Source organism: Cryptomeria japonica, chromosome 5 (assembly GCF_030272615.1).
Source record: "Cryptomeria japonica chromosome 5, Sugi_1.0, whole genome shotgun sequence".
Lineage (NCBI taxonomy): Eukaryota > Viridiplantae > Streptophyta > Pinopsida > Cupressales > Cupressaceae > Cryptomeria > Cryptomeria japonica.
In genome coordinates, this window is record NC_081409.1 from 367,511,294 (window position 1) to 367,529,296 (window position 18,003).

The following is an 18,003-nucleotide window of genomic DNA, read 5'->3' on the forward strand; positions in this document are numbered from 1 at the left end:
GTTGGTATTGAGGAGATCCAGATTGTGACTAATGTGACTAGAGACATGTTGATTGGAAATATTTCTACCTTTGAATTGAGTGAGTTTGGTGACTCTCTTTGTAAGACTGAATCTGCATTCAAAGCTATTGTTTCTAGGAAGCAGAGATATGATCTGAGAGAAAGTTCTTCAAGAAGGGTATCTAGATATGAGAAGGAGATGAAGGAAATGGAAGAAGAAGAAAGAGAACTTGAGGAGCTTGAAGCCCTTATTTATAGGAGATTTCCTAAAGGATTCAGTAAGTATGAAAGAAAATTGCCTCTTAAATGATTTTCATGTAATAAAATGGGACATTTTGCTTCAAAGTGTTTGGAAAGAGTTCCAAAGAAGCAGTACAAGCCTAAATATCAGAAGAAATATTATTATGCTAATGATGAAGGTGTGACAGATGATGAATCCGAGAAAAGAAATTTAGGAGATGATGAATGGGTATTTATTGCCATCAAGGAAGATGATCTAGTGCCTACTGATTCTACTAGTTGCATTAATGAGGAGAAAGCTTTCACTGCTAAAGTTGAAGAGAAATATGAAAGGGTTATTGATAGTGGCTACTCTCATCATATGACAGGTGATAAGAGTAAGTGTGTTAGTATGGAAAATATGATGGTGGTGTAGTAAGATTTGGTGATGACAAAGCTGGTATAATTCATGGTAGAGGTTCCATTTCTCTTGATGGTAAGAATAATACTAATGATGTCTTGTATGTAGAAGGTCTAAAGCATAATCTATTGAGTGTTGGATAGATGGCTAACAAGGGATATGATTTACAGTTCAAGAATTGCAAGTGTAGAATATTAAGTGGTCTCAGAATTGAGATTGCATCAGGAACAAAGACTAAAGGTAATATCTTTCACTTGAATGTTGGTGGTAAACGTTGTTTGATTGCTTAGATTGATGAAAGTTGGTTGTGGCATAGGAGGATGTGTCATGTGAATTTTGATTGCATGGTTAAGATAAGTTCTACTCGGGTAGTGAGAGATCTTTCTAAGTTGGTAAAGCCTACTAATATGGTATGCAAGGAATGTTAGTTAGGGAAGCAAATAAGAGTTACTATAAAAAAAAATAGTAATAGTTTTAATAGATTATTAGATCTTGTTCATACTGATTTGTGTGGTCCTTCTAGAGTGAGAAGCTTATAGGGAGACATGCATTTCATGGTGTTGATTGATGACTATTCAAGGATGATGTGGGTTACTTTCTTAAGGGATAAGTCTAAAGCCTTGGATAAGTTCAAGATTTTCAAAGCCATGGTTGAGACCGAGACAAGATTAAAGCTAAAGTGTATGAGATCTGACAGAGGTGGTGAATTCACTTCTGGTGAGCTCAATGCATTTTGTGAAGAGCATGGAGTGAAGAGACATTTATCTTCACCTAGAACCCCTAAACGAAATGGTGTTGTGGAGAGGAAGAATAGAAGAATTCAGGAAGCTACTAGAACCATGATGATTGAAGGAAACATTTTGCATAGCTATTGGAGAGAAGTTATGAGTAGTGTTGTATACACTTTCAATCGAGTGTATATCAAAGGTAATACTAGTAAGACTCCTTATGAGTTATGGTTTGGTCATGTTCCTACAGTTAGATATTTCAGAATATTTGGAAGTAAATGTTATATCAAAAGAGATGAAGATCTAGGGAAGTTTGATGCTAGATGTGATGAATGAATTTTTCTTGGTTATTCTACTAAGAGAAAGGCCTACCAGTGCTATAATAAGAGATTGAGAAAGATAGTTGAAAGTGCTAATGTGAAAGTTGATGAAAGTAATGAGAGACAAATCAGATCTTGCAGATATGATTATGATAATTAGAATGATGGATCAGATAAAGGAAAGCAAGTGCAGACCCAAAATATGATTCAGATTGTTCTTAAAAAGCTATAAAATCAAGGCGAGACTAGTGCTAGTGAAGAAGAAAGAACTCAAGAGTCTGAAAATCAAGAAAATCCTATGACTCCCAGGTATGTGAGGTTGAATCGTTCAGAAAATCATATCATAGGAGATAAGAATAAAGGTGTGATGATTAGAAGAAGAATTGTTGAAGAATATTGCTTGATTTCTAAGATTGAACCTAAAGATGCTAATGAAGCATGCAAAGATAAAAATTGGGTTAAAGCAATGGAAGAAGAATTGAATCAGATTGAAAATAATAATACATGGATTCTTGTTCCCAGACCTAAGGATATTCTCAAATTGAAGGAATTGAATTTGAGGAGACTTTTCTCTACTGGCAAGAATTGAAGCTGTTAGATTATTTCTTGCTTATGTTGCTTACAAAGATTTAAAAGTTTATCAGATGGATGTCAAGTTAGCCTTTCTTAATTATGAGTTGGAAGAGGAAGTTTATATTGAGCAACTGAATGGATTTCAATTGATAGAGCAGGAAGATATGGTTTGAAAATTGAAGAAAGCACTATATGGATTGAAGCAAGCCCCAAGAGCATGGTATGCTAGATTGGATAAGTATTTGCTGAAGCTTGGACTCAATAAAGGTATTGTTGATAGTAATCTATATTTCAAGATTGATCATGGTAACATTTTGATTGTTTAAGTTTTTTATTGATGATATTATTTTTAGAGGGAATGATAGTTTGTGCAAGAAGTTTGTTGATGAGATACAAAATGAGTTTGAGATGTCTATGATTGGTGAGATGAAATTCTTTTTGGGATTGCAAATTAATCAGTTAGATAAAGACGTTTTTATATCTCAGTCCAAGTATGTGAAGTAATTGTTGAAGAAGTTTGGTTTAGATGATTCAAAGCTAGTTGGTACTACTATGGTGACCTGATGTAAGTTGACAAAGGATGATGAATCCCCTAAAGAAAATCAGACTAGATACATATCTATGATTGATGGATTGCTATATTTGAATTAGACTAGACTAGATATTATGAACATTGTATGTCTGGTTGCTAGATATCAAGTTGATCCTAAGGAATCTCATGTTGTAGCTGTGAAGAGGATTTTTAGATATTTGAAAGGGATAGTTGATTTTGGTTTGTGGTATCCTAAAGATTATGATTTTATTTTCAGTGCTTTTACTGATGCTAATTGGGCTAGAGATGTGGATGACATAAAAAGTACTAGTGGTGGTGCATTTTTCTTGGGAAAGAGACTGGTTTCTTGGATGAGTAAGAAGAAGAATGCTATTTCTTTATCTACTATAGAGGCTAAGTATATTGTTGCTGCTAACAATTGTACACAAGTTATGTGGATGAAGTAGATGTTGAAGGATATTGGAATTGTGTATGATGTGCCTACTGCTATATACTATGATATTTCAAGTGCTATTAAGATTTCTAAGAATTCGGTGTTGCATTCAAAGACTAAGCATGTATCTATCAAGTTTCATTTTCTAAGAGAGAAGGTGACACAGTCAAGGTGGGGAGATCCAATGAAGGACAACCCAACCTTGTAGCTAAACACATAAACCATGCAAATTATATCAACAACTGATAACAAGGTGCCAAAAATAGTAGAGAGAACAATTGGTAACAACACAAATCAAATAAATGGTAAACAATATGAATGAATCTTATTACAATATGAAGAATGATACATTCCACATGTTGGATCACAATCCATGATACAATTAATGCTTACAATGCAATTACAAGATCCATAGATCATCCTCATAACAAATCGACCTCCGGTAACAGTCTACCAGTTCTACCCCAATCCGGACCTCAGCCTTCTGATCCTAGTCCTACTGGATCAGAATCTTGTCAGTTCTACTTCTTCTCTCTATCTCAATGTTCTGTCTTCAATCTTCTCTGTTCTCTGATCTGACTTCCCTCAAATGATTCATAAGATTCTATATATATATACCACCCACAAATAATTACAACTTAACAGAGTCAGCCCAAAGACCAACCAATTCAGGAAACGTGCAATGATAACATGTCGGCTCAATCACTTAGGAACAATCTCCAAAATAAAAAATGATGCACAGACCTCCAAGAATACTGGCCGAGGACCAAAGAAACACCTCAAATGATCCACAAGTCATGAAGATCAACCACAACCCGAAATCATCTACGCTCAACAAACAACCAGGCTAACCGGTAAGAACACATCAACCAGGACAATACCAAAATCCACATACTACTAGAAACAAAGCCAAAAGCTATGAAACTCGGACATGCTAATTCCATTGATCACAAGGGAAGAAACCCAAAACAATGATGCTAAACACTCAAACATGAAGAAATTCCATGCTCTTAATCAATTCCAAAGAAAACTGCTCAATAGGTAAGAACTAAACCGGTGCTCTTGCATTAGAAGGTAAATGAGAAGGAAAACAGGTTGGAGTATGTATCTACAAAGGAACAGATTGTAGATATTTTCACAAAGCCTTTGCCTAAGGACACTTTTGATTATCTTAGAGAGTAGCTAGGGGTGATTGCCCCTCTTGATAAGAACTAAGATGCATGGATTTGCATCAGTCTAGTGGATTTCACAGTCATATCTTGTGATCCAGATTGATGAGTGGTGGTTGCTTCTCAGGGGGAGTAGTCAATGTTGTGGTTGAGATGTTCAGATTTAGGGGACAGATGTTCAAATTTGTGAGTTTCGTACTTTGTATGCCTTTAGCATTGATGTCAAAGGGAGAAAGAATCATGTGAAAAAATATCATATCATATGCTAGATCTCCTAGGGAGATTGCTGAGAGTTGGTCTTTCTTTTTCATTTATTCTTTTTCACATCATATGTTGCCATCAATGCCAAAGGAGGAGATTGTTGGAATAATGTGCAAATATGTGTTTGGATTGACTGAGTGATGTGTTGTCATTGATGTCAACATATTCCTTTATGTGTTCTAGTGTTGCAATTAGATTAAGTGAGTTGGTTTGTCCAGTGTGTTCTAGATGAGTTGTTTTGGATTAAAGGGTTTTGAGATAAGTATCTCTAGTTGATTTAGCTCAATTTTTAGTGGTTCACATGGATATTTGATAAAGTTATGAGATCCAGTATTATGGTTGGTCTTTTAGTTGTTCGGTGTTGATCAGTGTTCTAGATTTTGCTCTGCATTGCAATATCTTAGTTTGCAGATTTAGCTTAGTGTTTGGGTCATTCTAGTGTATCCTCAATTTAGATGGTTCATGATTTGGTGGTCTTCAAGTGAATCTTTTAGTTTGACAATCATTGTAGTTAGTGTTCTTGAGGTTTGGTTTAATGATGATGGAGATTCTAATAAGTTTTGTTGGTGCAATTGTTTCTATGGTAATTCATGATGCTTGTGGATGTTTCTAGATCCTGTGGTATTTGTGTATGTGGTCCACATTGATCAGTGAGCATGTTATTGATGATTTTCCTCGATTCGGTGGTGTTCTTCATGTTCTTGGTTGATATGATGATTGTAGCATCTTGCGGATGTTCGAGGCATAATTCTTGGAGGTTTTTCATGTTTGAGGTATTATTTTAGGTTCATACTATGTCTTAGCTAACATTGTGGTTCATATGTAATATTGTAGAGTGTATGGTCATATCTTTGTAATTTATTATGTGTGTTTATCCGACCTTGAAAGATAGGTTGATGATATGTATAAATAAATGTACTACTCATGTGGGAGAGGTATCTATGTGCAAATAATTCTTTGATCTTTCAGAAGTAGTAAAGTAGTGCAAAGAAGTGTGTAAGAGTAGAATATGTGTTATGTGCTTAACCAAAACTGTAACCAGGCATGAGGAGATGCTATTCTATCAGTTCATGATCTTCCTTCTATAATCCAAATTTTTTTATAAGAGAGTGATTCTTCCTTGGGTTGCTTCCCTTTATTATTTTTAAGCAATGAGCTCTAGGTAGTGTGCATGAATGCGTGTGCATTCCTCATTGTAATATTTCATATACTTATAATAGGGTATCATCATATTGTGGGTAGGTTCCCACTGCATTTTTCCCTTGATTGGGTTTTCTACATCAAAAATCTTGGTGTTATGTGTGTTATTGATGTGGTGTTGATTTATGCTTTCACTATTATTTATCAAATCTAAAATTGTGTTTGAGTTAAAAAAAGATTTTGAGAAAACTGATCCCCCCCCTCCAAGTTTTTTTCCTTGTTGAGAACAGTTAATTAACCTCCTACTTAAACTATATTGAACAAAAATGATCAAATTAATAAATCCCCTAATTATACTAGATGCCTAAATGTAATTAAAACCCTACAAAATCACTGTCGATGGTTGCAAAATCTAACATTTGACATTCATTGGACAATTACAAGAAAATTTTAGATGAGAAATTATAGACCCAAATAAGGCAGTCTATTCTCTAGGATGAATGCACTAAATCAATCTTTAAATGCACTAAATAATTCCCTATATGTGCTAGACTATGTAATGAATGCACTACTAAAACTAATGAATGCACTGAACTAACTTGTACATGTGATATACTATGCTACAAAAGTGCTACAGAATGCAATAAAAATGCTAAAATATAATGTAAATATGCTAAAAAATCTACTAAATGTGCTAGAAAAACTAGTAAATGCACTACAAAAGCAAGCAAAAGCACTAAACTACTCATTTTTCTCAAAGACAACTTTTGTTGTGCAGTCTAAGAGAATCCACTCTCTATCACCTATGCACTAGACTGGGTAACAAAAGCACCAAAATGACCTTTTTTGCTTGCATGCACTAAAACTAAAAAAAATGTTAAAAACGTGGCAAGGGCCCCACAATGAGTGCCAAAAATGTGATGAGGAATTTTTAACAAATTGTAAGACTTATACTAAGATACCACAAAACTTGCAAAATCCTAGAAAGTATCCAAATCACCAATGAAACAAATAAAATAAGTAAACTAAATAGTAAACCTTCACATATGTCCCATTGTGTCCTATCAACTTTCGATCTTGCTAGTGTGATAATTGCTCTCAAAAGACACTGGTATTTTCTTCAAGATGACAAAAGATGAATGAGCTCTTATGATATGAGAAATGCAATGAAACTACAATGCAAATGGAATGGATGAAACTACTATACTATTATGCTAAAGCCAAAGGCACACTTTTGAAATGCTCTATTTGCTGGAATGCTACGATGCTTGATTTCTCCAAAGGTGACTGTCTCAAATGTTGGACAAATAATTCCTTTTATAGATTTTCCATAGCTGAAATCCAAGGTCGAAAAGATCAATGGTTGAGAGTGAATCTAGAGACAATGGATGACTAAGAAGAATTGGTTGAAATGTGACACAGAAAGGATGAATATGTTCCTCGTATTATGACAAGGTGGATGAAAAGGTGGAAAGAGATCACACACAACATCATGCTCACCTTGACCAGGGATGAAGACTCCAAAGATATAGAATAGTTGGAGAGAATATACGTTTTCCAAGACATGAAGGAATCAACAATATAGGGAGGTTGGAGAAGATTTAGGCTTCCTAGGACAAATGGACAATGAGTCACTTTGACTAGGTTGATATGGACAAAACCACCCTCTAGAATGTAGAGATGTGAGAGAGAATATAGGAGATAGGAGGACACATAAGTCTCCTCATCCTATTGACTAGGGATAATGTTTAGGATAATTTAAGGAATTAAATATTAAAAATATTTAATTTGTTTAGCCACATGATGATGAAGTGGCATGATGATGTGGAAGATGAGATGATGTGGAATGGTGTGAAATTTAGATTGAAGACTTAGGTTAGATGATTAATTAAATTATTTAAAATTATTTAATCAAGATAGACTTTAGAATAACTATGATGAAATATAATTAAATAATAAATTGATCAAGAGGATAAGACAATTGAATCAAATAAATAAATTATTCAATTTATTTATTGATAGAAGAATAAAGCTATTTAATAAATAATTAATATTTATTTAATTATCTCTAGTAATTTTTAGGTGTATACAAGTCTTATCATTCATTGATTTATCTTTGGTCGTGTTCCTATGCTACTCAAGGATATCCACAAGTGATGAGAGTGGTTAGCATGTTTCATGATCTGTTGATTTTGTCTTTTATTTGTGGGATGTTTTCATGCTTTCTCAAGCAAGTATGTTTTGGGTGTTTGTGTCGGTACATTCACTTCATGACTATCACACATACCTCGACCCTTAGCATACACATAAGTTTTAGGACAAACTAAAACATTCCTTGTCTACAATATGTCTATTTTTCTGCAATGGGATCACATTATTGCTCTAACCTCATATGTCATGACATGATGTGTCCAATTTATATATTAAATAAATCTCTCTATTACTAATGGTTCAATTATGAAAGCAAGGTTTCACCATTAGTAACTTTTTTCTGTCTAATTTTTGTCTTTTACTAACATTTCTTCTGTCAGTTCTTCTAGTCCTCTTGGTTTCATACTCTAGTACCCAAAATATGCATCTTGCATTCACAACATATTAGTACACATGCATATCATAATCATCCATATATCATTTTATCTTCCACACATATGTTAGTATCCTTGCATAAAATCATAGCATGGCATCATAATCCATACATTGCATAGCATCACATGCATATGCATCATAATAACATCATGGAATCATGCAAGCATCATTATCATCATCATATAGAAACAAAACATACATATACATATTATCATAGAAAATCAAAGCATCTCATAACACATCGTGTAGTCTCATATAGAATCTACATCTCATATGTACATCATAAAAAGTATCAAAGTACAAAAAACAAAGTGGGTGAACTCACAATACTAGTTCCCACTTTTTGACCAACTTTGACACTCAGATGAACATTTTGAAAAAAACCTTTACTTTTTGACACCTATAACTTTTAACACGTTTACGAATTTGAAAATGATGCAAACCAGTGATTTGTAACATCCTGTTTGTAGATTCTAAATATCTTTTTTTCATTTTTTTTAACAAAATTTAATTGACTTTTCCATCTCCCTCAAAAAGTAGTTTTTTTACAGCAAACAACAAATTTTTTTTAAGAGTGATGTGCATCCCGAAACGCATAACTTTTTCATATAAATAATTAAACTTTAATTTATTTATTTTGGTTTGTAACAACAATACCCAGGGCATACAGTTGGTTTGATAGTGATATGTTCAATATTTTTCATTTTATTAAGTTTTGAAGTCTGACTAATTATAATTTAGATATAAGTGTATGTTTGAACACATAACTTGTTCTATATATATCAAAATTCAATTTTATTTTTTTTGTTAGAAATAATACATCAATACCTAGTGCATAGATATTTTTCAGAATTTTTTTGAATTCGTTTACTATTTTTCCCAAAGCATTGAATAAAGAAGTTCATGTTTAGTGAAACACCTACATTCATAAGAAATAAAAGAAAAATATATCACTGAAATTAAATATATTAAAAATTATACTATTTGGAAAGCTTATAACAAGGACTAAATACTAAAAAAACAAAACTTCTAAATGAATTCATTTGACCCCCAAAAATCTACTGTAAAATTAGTTTTTTATCAGCATTTGATAGATGCAAAGGAGACTCTATTGCAAGTATAATTTAGAAGTAGAGAGGTTCTATCCAAGAAATTTTGATCTAAGAGCCTTTGATATAACTCTCTTCAATTAATTACTTCAAATGGGACCTCTTAAAGCTTAAATCATTATATTTTATAAAAAATGTATGATTTCAACAAAAATCAGGATGTACCAAAAAGTGGGAACCAACATTGTGAGTTCAGCCAAGTATCTGTGTCAAATAGAGCTCATAGACTTAATACAATCTCAAAAAGTGTCTATAACATAAAGCAAAATATAATCACTGAAAGTATCACTAGGTGCTCCCTTGGTCTTCTTGACCTCTATCCTATTCTAAGGATAAATCTCCTCCTATCTCTAGTTCTGCCTATCTTGGTGGCCTTAATGGCCCTATCACCCCTTCACTACTTTGTCCTCTAACAATATGTCCTAATGTGTGACTTTCTCTATCGCAGATATGATAGTGCTCTCTTCTCTACTAGTACCATTCTCTCATACAAATCCCTCCAATATCTAGCCTCCTTCCCCATCTCTCCTAACTCTTGTGCTACTTCACGCATGTTACAATCTATGATACCTTGGATAAACTATCAGGTAGTCTCATCTTCTCTCTATGCCCTTGCCACCACTGTGTCTTGAGAGGCTATCAATGAAGCTCTCTTTGCTACATACTTATCCCTCTCTATTAATAGTCTATCCCTCTCTACACTCAACTGATCTCTCTCTACTGTTAATCTCTCCATACTGAAAATCAAAGATCCTCACTCAATATCCCAAGCTATCTTGACCACCTCAAAATATGCTATATGTCTCTCTATCACTGAGATGTTCTCTCTTTGATACCTCACCTTTCCTCTCACATCTTTGTCATCTAGAATATGCTCAACCTCATCACCTATGACCACATCCTAAATAGGCTCATCTTGTGGAGACTATATTTCATCAGCCCATCCATCAATATAGGAATGGCACAATGATCTCTCCCCTCATTCTAATCCTCATCAAACTCCTCATCATCACCCTCATTTGACTCCTCCTCATCCTCATCCTCATCTAACTCCTTGTTTGACTCATCCTATCATCTCCTCTAATCTTGTCGTGGTTCCACTCTCAAGACTTGAATCTCTAGATCTGTCAAAGAAACTGGTTTGTTCTCTATAAACCACCTATCCTATGTCATTGTCATTCTTGCATCTATATAATTCAGACCTACACCCCATTGTCTAGGTTGTAACTCCTCAAACTATATAAATGCTACATGAGGTCTAATTATTGGTCCCCAATCTCCAACCTCTCTGTTGAACTGCACATAGTATGCCATACTTGTAGGGACATCCTGTCACTCCACAAACTATCATCATACCCTCTCTAGAAACTAAACCTCAATGATCCTCAACCTCATAATAGTTTGGCATATCAGGTATCTCTCATGTCTATAATAAGGGAGATGCTTTTCATCATCCAACCAACCAAGGTAGTCTCTATACAATCTTCATGTAAATTTTTTGAGGTAGTCTAACTCATGTCTCCAATACAATGTATACCCCAATGGTCCTTATGACAATGCCTTGTAATAGAAATATACATAGGGTAGCCCTAGCCACACCAGTCTATTTTCTATAGGTCTATACACAACTATGTGCTTAAAATCCCACACTTATAGCAATGTCAATCCACAACTGATAGTCAAAGTCCCTCTATATGCCACCTAATGTATATGGAAATACAACATGCCAAGCATGCATGGTCCCTAGGTGAACACTATCCCATCCATCACCATGCACTCTATCATGTGACTCCATCCAATCAGAAATCCATGTCTTCTCTTCTCTGGTGCTACCAACCCCACTATAACTATGCTAATTATAGTCACCAACCTTGAATGTTGAGCCACCATCATCTCCAATCTAATCTCATAATCAACAATGCATAGATCATTTGCATCCACCTTGAACATCCAGCTAAGGGTCTGTTGTTGGCAATTGACACTCATTAGATTCATATGTTGTCATTAATGGCAACGCAATTCTATTAAAGGCATATACTAGCATATATAGGCATTTGGAGGCATACAATGGTAGATACCGACATTGGAGTAATCAGGGTCATCACTGGCACGAGCACTAACATCCAGCACTTCAGTGAAGCCGACATTAGTCTGGGATCCAAAAAGTTTTATTTGTAAAATCATTTTATAATTATTGTATAGGGCCGACATTGAATATCTTTTGTATTGTAAGCCGACATAAAGCATATTGTTTGTAAAGGGTATATAAGTCAGTTTGTTAGGTCATTTTGATATATGAAGAGGAAGTAGAATAGTGTGATACGAAGGATATGTATGTAGGTCATTTGTATGGGAAAGTTATATCATGCAATGATCAGTAGATGGTTTGTAGAGAATTCTTGGAGGAAAGAAGATATCGGTAGAAGGGTTCAGGGTTTATGAACCGGTACAGAACAAAGCTTTAACCAAATCTCTTTTCGGCATTGTAGATGCATTTTGTGAGTTCACCATTATTGTTTTATCTTAGCAGAAGTTTGTAGTCAGTGAGACTCTTTTGTGTTGAGCAGTGTGCCTTCCTGCATGTGCAGGCCCCTATGCTATGTAATATATTTCATATGGCTAGTGAATTGATATTGTGGGTCACAAATCCCATAGTGGTTTTTCCTCTTTGAGTTTTTCCACGTATAAAATTATGTGTGTTATGGTGTTCATTCATGTGGTTGGTTTATTTACTTCATTTTATATGTTTCTTCATTTACCGGTTTATATGTGTATGTTGTAATTGTTAGGACCTAGAGGAAACTGAGAGGGGGGGATGAATCAGTTGTCTATTAATTTCAACCCAAATATAACTTAACCAAACTTAATGCATAATACCAGTAAACCAAACTTAATGTCGGTAGACAGTTTAGCAGTTAATAAGAGTATCGGTAAATTTTAATGCATGAAACAAAAGACAAATAACATCCACAACACATAACACAGTTATTTGTACATGGAAACCATATAAGGGGAAAAAACACTATGGGAAACCTTACCCACAATCAGATGATACTACTACAGATAGTATGTGTGTACAAATGGGGTATTCACATGCAGAAAGGTCAACTGCCTAGAGCTCACTGCTCAAGCACAAAATGGGAGTCACACTGACTACAATTGGATGGTTAAATCCAATGATAATGTACTGCTCAAAATAGCATCTTCATATGTTGGATTCAGTATCGGTTAAGCTTCAATTTTCCTTCTTCAAAACCTCCTTGAATCTTGAATGATGTCTATGTGTATAGCTCTACTTATATTTGCATATACCTTATTATATTCCTCTTCCACACCACTACATAATCTCATAAATGAGATCTTACATATATACCAAAACCTAAGACCAAATGTGTAGGTCGGCTCACTAAGATATTACAATTAAATCAATTACAAATGAATCAATATGCGATGCATGATGTCGGCTCAATGCATTCACAATAATAATAAATCATCTCCATAATGTGTCGTGTTGATCTGGAATAGATAATGCTTGTTGGTCCATAACCTAGACCTATTTGCCGATAACAACAAATATACAAACTTGATTGTACCAATAATCAAATCACCAAAGCCAAGTGTCTAGACAATGTCTTCGACATAACCAAGTAATCTCTAGATGATAACAGATCATCCTCAATGCTGGTGAACCAGATACCGGTGACTATGCATAAGTCACTGAACATGCCGGTGAACATAACCAAAGATCTCCAAGTGTTGATAGGTGTTCTCAAGTGTTGACATCAATGACAAAACCAATGCAACACATCCATAATACCAACAGTAATAAGGGAAAATCTTATATTACTGATAGAACACTGATTCACCCCCCCCCCCTCTTAGTGTTCTTGGATTCCAACAATTGGTATCATAGCCTCGTACCTCAGAGGAAGTTTAATAGCTTGAGGAAGATCCTGAAACCAAAATCATTGAACATGGGTATGGAGAAGCAACTTGAGATGGCACTTGAGGATTATTATGCTAAAAGGATGAAGAACTTAAAGCTGCAAGAAGAATTGAATTCTTCTAATGAATTCATTCTTGTTCTGCAAGAAAGGTTATCATCAGCTCAAGCTAAGAGGAAGGAACTTTTACAAAACCAGGATGATGAAGAGAAAAATGCACTTAAGGAACAATGTCAGAAACTAAGTCAAGCAAACATGCTCATGAAGAATGAAATGCAAGACCTGACTATGAGGATGTCAAAAGATATTGAGGATAGAAAGAAGGAAGAAAATCTTGTTGTATCTCTAAAGAACAAATTTGAAGAATGTGGCAGATTGGCTCATGAGAATAATCTGTTGAGAGCTGATTTGGTACAATCCTAGAATAATGAACAAGAGTTGGAAAGATAAATAATGACTCTGAGAGATGATTTGACTACTGCAAGTGAGTATAAAGAAAAATTTAGGATTAGTGATGCACATTTGGATGATTTATTGAAAAGACAAAGGCAGAGTGAAGATTCTAGAGGACTTGGATTTGTAAAGGCGAAAGCTCTAGTATTGCAAATGAAGATCACACAACTGGTATGCAGAACTCATCAGACTAGAGGAAACTGATAAGATAATCTAATGCTTACAAATTCAATGGTAGATTCTTTGTTTGTAATAAATTTGGGCATATCGCTAAACAATGTAGAAATAGAGAAAATCAAAACTACATTTCAGTTCCCAGTCAATGCACAAATTGCAAGAAATATGGTCATAAGTCAGAATATTACAGAATGAATGTTAAATGTCATGCATGTGGAAATTTTGGACATTTGGCTAATCAATGTAGGTCAAGGAATGACACCGGATATGTCAAAGAAATTGAAAAGAACGATGTTACATGTTATGCATGCAACAAAATAGGTCATATTGCTAAGTACTGCAGAAGCAAGACTAAACCGGTTAGCAATGATAAAGCAAATGAGAAAAGAAAGTAGAAGGTAGATGAAACACAACAAGATCACACCAAGAGATGGGTTAGAAAGTCTGAAGATCCAAGTGGAGATGCAACTACACCAGTAACTGCACCATTAACTCAACCAGTAGAATAGAGCATTCCTACACCGATAGGAAATTCAACTAGTAACCAAGGCATATGCCTTATGGGTTGGAAAATTCATTGCAAATCTTGCATACTCCCTGAAAGAGATCTAGAGAGTGGTATTGATCATTGATGGAGGTTTGTCTAAAATAAAACTATGAAACTAGCATCCGGTAGGGTGCACCGCTAGGCATTTATGATAGTGATGAATTAGGGTTTACTCACTGATAAAAAAGGGAAAATAGACTCATTTTTACTCACCCAAAACTAGAGAAAATGAGAGCGCAAAGGCGAATCATAGGCGATCAAGAACGAGCAAAGGCATTCTAAAATATTTTCAGCAGGTATCTGAGAAGTAATCAAAATCTTTCAATCATCGATTGTTATCTAGGTATTCCTTTGAAATGGCATCCAGATCATCATCTGCTCCTACTTTCATTGCGAATCCCACTATTGTTGAGGTTAAGGATAGGCTTAGACCTATTTTCAAGGAAGTTCCTCAAATTGCAATGAAGGAAGACTCTACTAGCGCATTTTAAAGGGTTCCCAATGGCGTAGTTTATGTGGAAGATGTCAGGGCTTATATTCACTGCACCTTGGAGGATTAAGGCACTGAGGAAATCAAGGGAATGTATCAATCTATGATACTAGGCAGCTCCTATATCAAATTGAAGACCTAGGGTTAACCGGAATTCTATATATACCAGAATTCAAGGATAAAATGATTAGATATGTTCTGAGCAGGGTCCATAATGAATTCATCTGGCTGGGCCAACCTCATATGATCACCAAAGAAGCAATTCAGGCAGTCACCGGCTTACCCAAAGTTGGACAGGAACTAGGGAAGAAGATCTCCAACACTAAGGTTGAAAATCTCATCGATGCAACCCATGATGGAAGGTTGATGAGGGTTAGCACCATCAAAGATACAAATGTGAAATTTTCCAGCATGATCATCAGCTACAAGGTAACCCAATCAAGTCGATTGAACTTTGTTGCCAGTTCTTGTATCCATGTTGCATATCAAATGATAAAGAATAATGGAAAGTGTGATTTGTGTGAATGGTTAAGAAGTGAATTAATGTTAAATCTTGGCAAGATCAAAGGGGTTAAGAAAGGAACTTTCTAGTTTGGCAATCTTATTGTCTGCTTGATGTTATATTTTATGAATGAGCTACCAGATTTGGGAAAGAAACATTGGGCTCATGACATATCGATAGGTATGTAGATCAAAGATGCAATCACCGGTCTTGGCAGCAATAGGGATGAGAAGCTTTGGGGCTTCTTTAAAAAAATTCAAGAGAACATGAGACTGAGGGAGAGAATCTCCAAACACATTATGGAGAAATACTCCACTGAAATATACTTCATGATAAAAATAGATGAGACACTCATGGAAGCAGTGGAACCTAGAACAATATGGGTCACTGAATTGGGTTATGAATTTGATGGCAGCATCTTGGACCTATATGCTAAAATGTTGATTGATGCTCCTTTGGATGATAAGGCTGAACACTTTGGTACTGCAAAGGAGAAGTCGCTTGAGGTTAAAATTGGTTTCAATAAGAAAAGAAGGGAAAAGAAGATAGACAAAATGTTTGCATTCATTCAGAATGTAATTCACAGGATAGATACAAAACTAGGTTCTAGATCTAAACTGGTAGATCAACCGGCAATGGCAACTGCAACAATTATAGTGAAAAGTACTCTTGAGGTAAAGAGGAAAGCAACTTTCATATCACCTATCACTTCTGATTCTGATCCAAAGGATAATCAACCTCTTGCATTCAGAAGGGTACCAGGAAGAAAGCTGACAAGCCTCCAGTAGAAGAGAAGAAGGTGGAACAAAGGAGGAAGCTAGTAAGAAAGGTAACAACAACATCTACACCTCTGGCAAGGAAACCTACTCAGAAGAGGAAGCCTGCTCCATCCACTCCTTCAACCCCTAGCAAGAAGAAGAGTAAGAGTGATGAAGCAACTAAATCTGGTAATATGACTTGTGTAGAGTTAATTGATGAGGTAACAAAATATGGAATTTTGAAGAATGTGTCAAATTTATATGAAGATTTAGATGACAATGAGCAAAATGAAATAGAAGAAGCAATTTTGTTACATTTAGACATATATAAGAAGGCTTTGGTAGAGATTTTGGAATAAATTCCTTTATCATTGTATACTAAGTTAGATGCAATCGAGAGGGATAGAGAGATTAAAGAAGTTGAACTTTTGAGAATGTGTGGTTATATAAATAATGAGGAAATGAAAAGATGTATAGAAGTTACAAATAGAACAATCTTTAGTAGCAAACCTTGACAAATAAGCTTAATGATGGGTAGAGTCAATGAATTAATAAAAGAGACTAGAGATGGTTGGGCTAAATTCTTCCAAAATAATCTCGACTTCCTTACTACTCAAGAAGAATTTGCTAAGGCAACAACTCCAACCATTCTAGACAAATATAAAGGGAAAGGAATTTTGGGAAGTTCAGATCAAATTTTGAATGAATTGGTAGCTAATCCTAAAACTGATGGGAGTGTATAGACTAAACAAACAGAGACAACATTTGTATAGTCTGAGAAAGGTAATATAGGTAATGTATAGGATATTGATAATATTGTGGATAATACTCCACCGACAATAATAGATACTGCACCAAGTGGTGAAGCCATTGGTGCAAAAGAGGATGAGAAAAGAGATACACTAGGAGAGGATAAGGAAAAGGAGACTGATAAGACACCCAGTACCATACCAACAGTTGATTCCCCAACAAAACTTTTAGCAGTTGACACTTCTCAAGTTGAGAAGAAATCAATCTCAGTGATGAGTCCCACAAAGCTAATGAAGGAGGTATCTATAGACAAAGGAATAATAGATCAATAAATAATAGTTTTGCACAGATTGATTCCTAATTGTATGATTGAAAATGAAGAAATCCCTTCCAACAAGCTTAAGGTATTGATAGAGCACATATCTAAAAACTTTCAATCATTATAGTAGATTTTTGACAGGAAATAACTTGAAAGATTTACTTTGGCTAAGAAAGCCACTTTTGACCATATTACTGAGATAGAAAAGGGAAAGGTTGAAGAGAAACTTATACTTATTGAAAATTCTTTGAAACAATGTACTAATATCTACAGGGTTTGTTGTAATATAGAAATTCTTACAACAAATGTAGATAAGAGGATAAAGGAGTTACAAGAAAAGATTGCTAATATTGCAAATTCTTTTGATGGACGAATTTTGACTTTGGAGAACCAATTTTTTTCTTTTGAAAAGGAAAGAGACAAGATTATTCAAAGAGCAAGAAGTCTCAGAGGTTTGGTGAGTCCAAGATTGGATTTATTTGATGTACATAAGAAGGAATGCATGGATATGCTTGCGAAGCCCACACCGACAGAAGTCACTGAGAAAGAAAC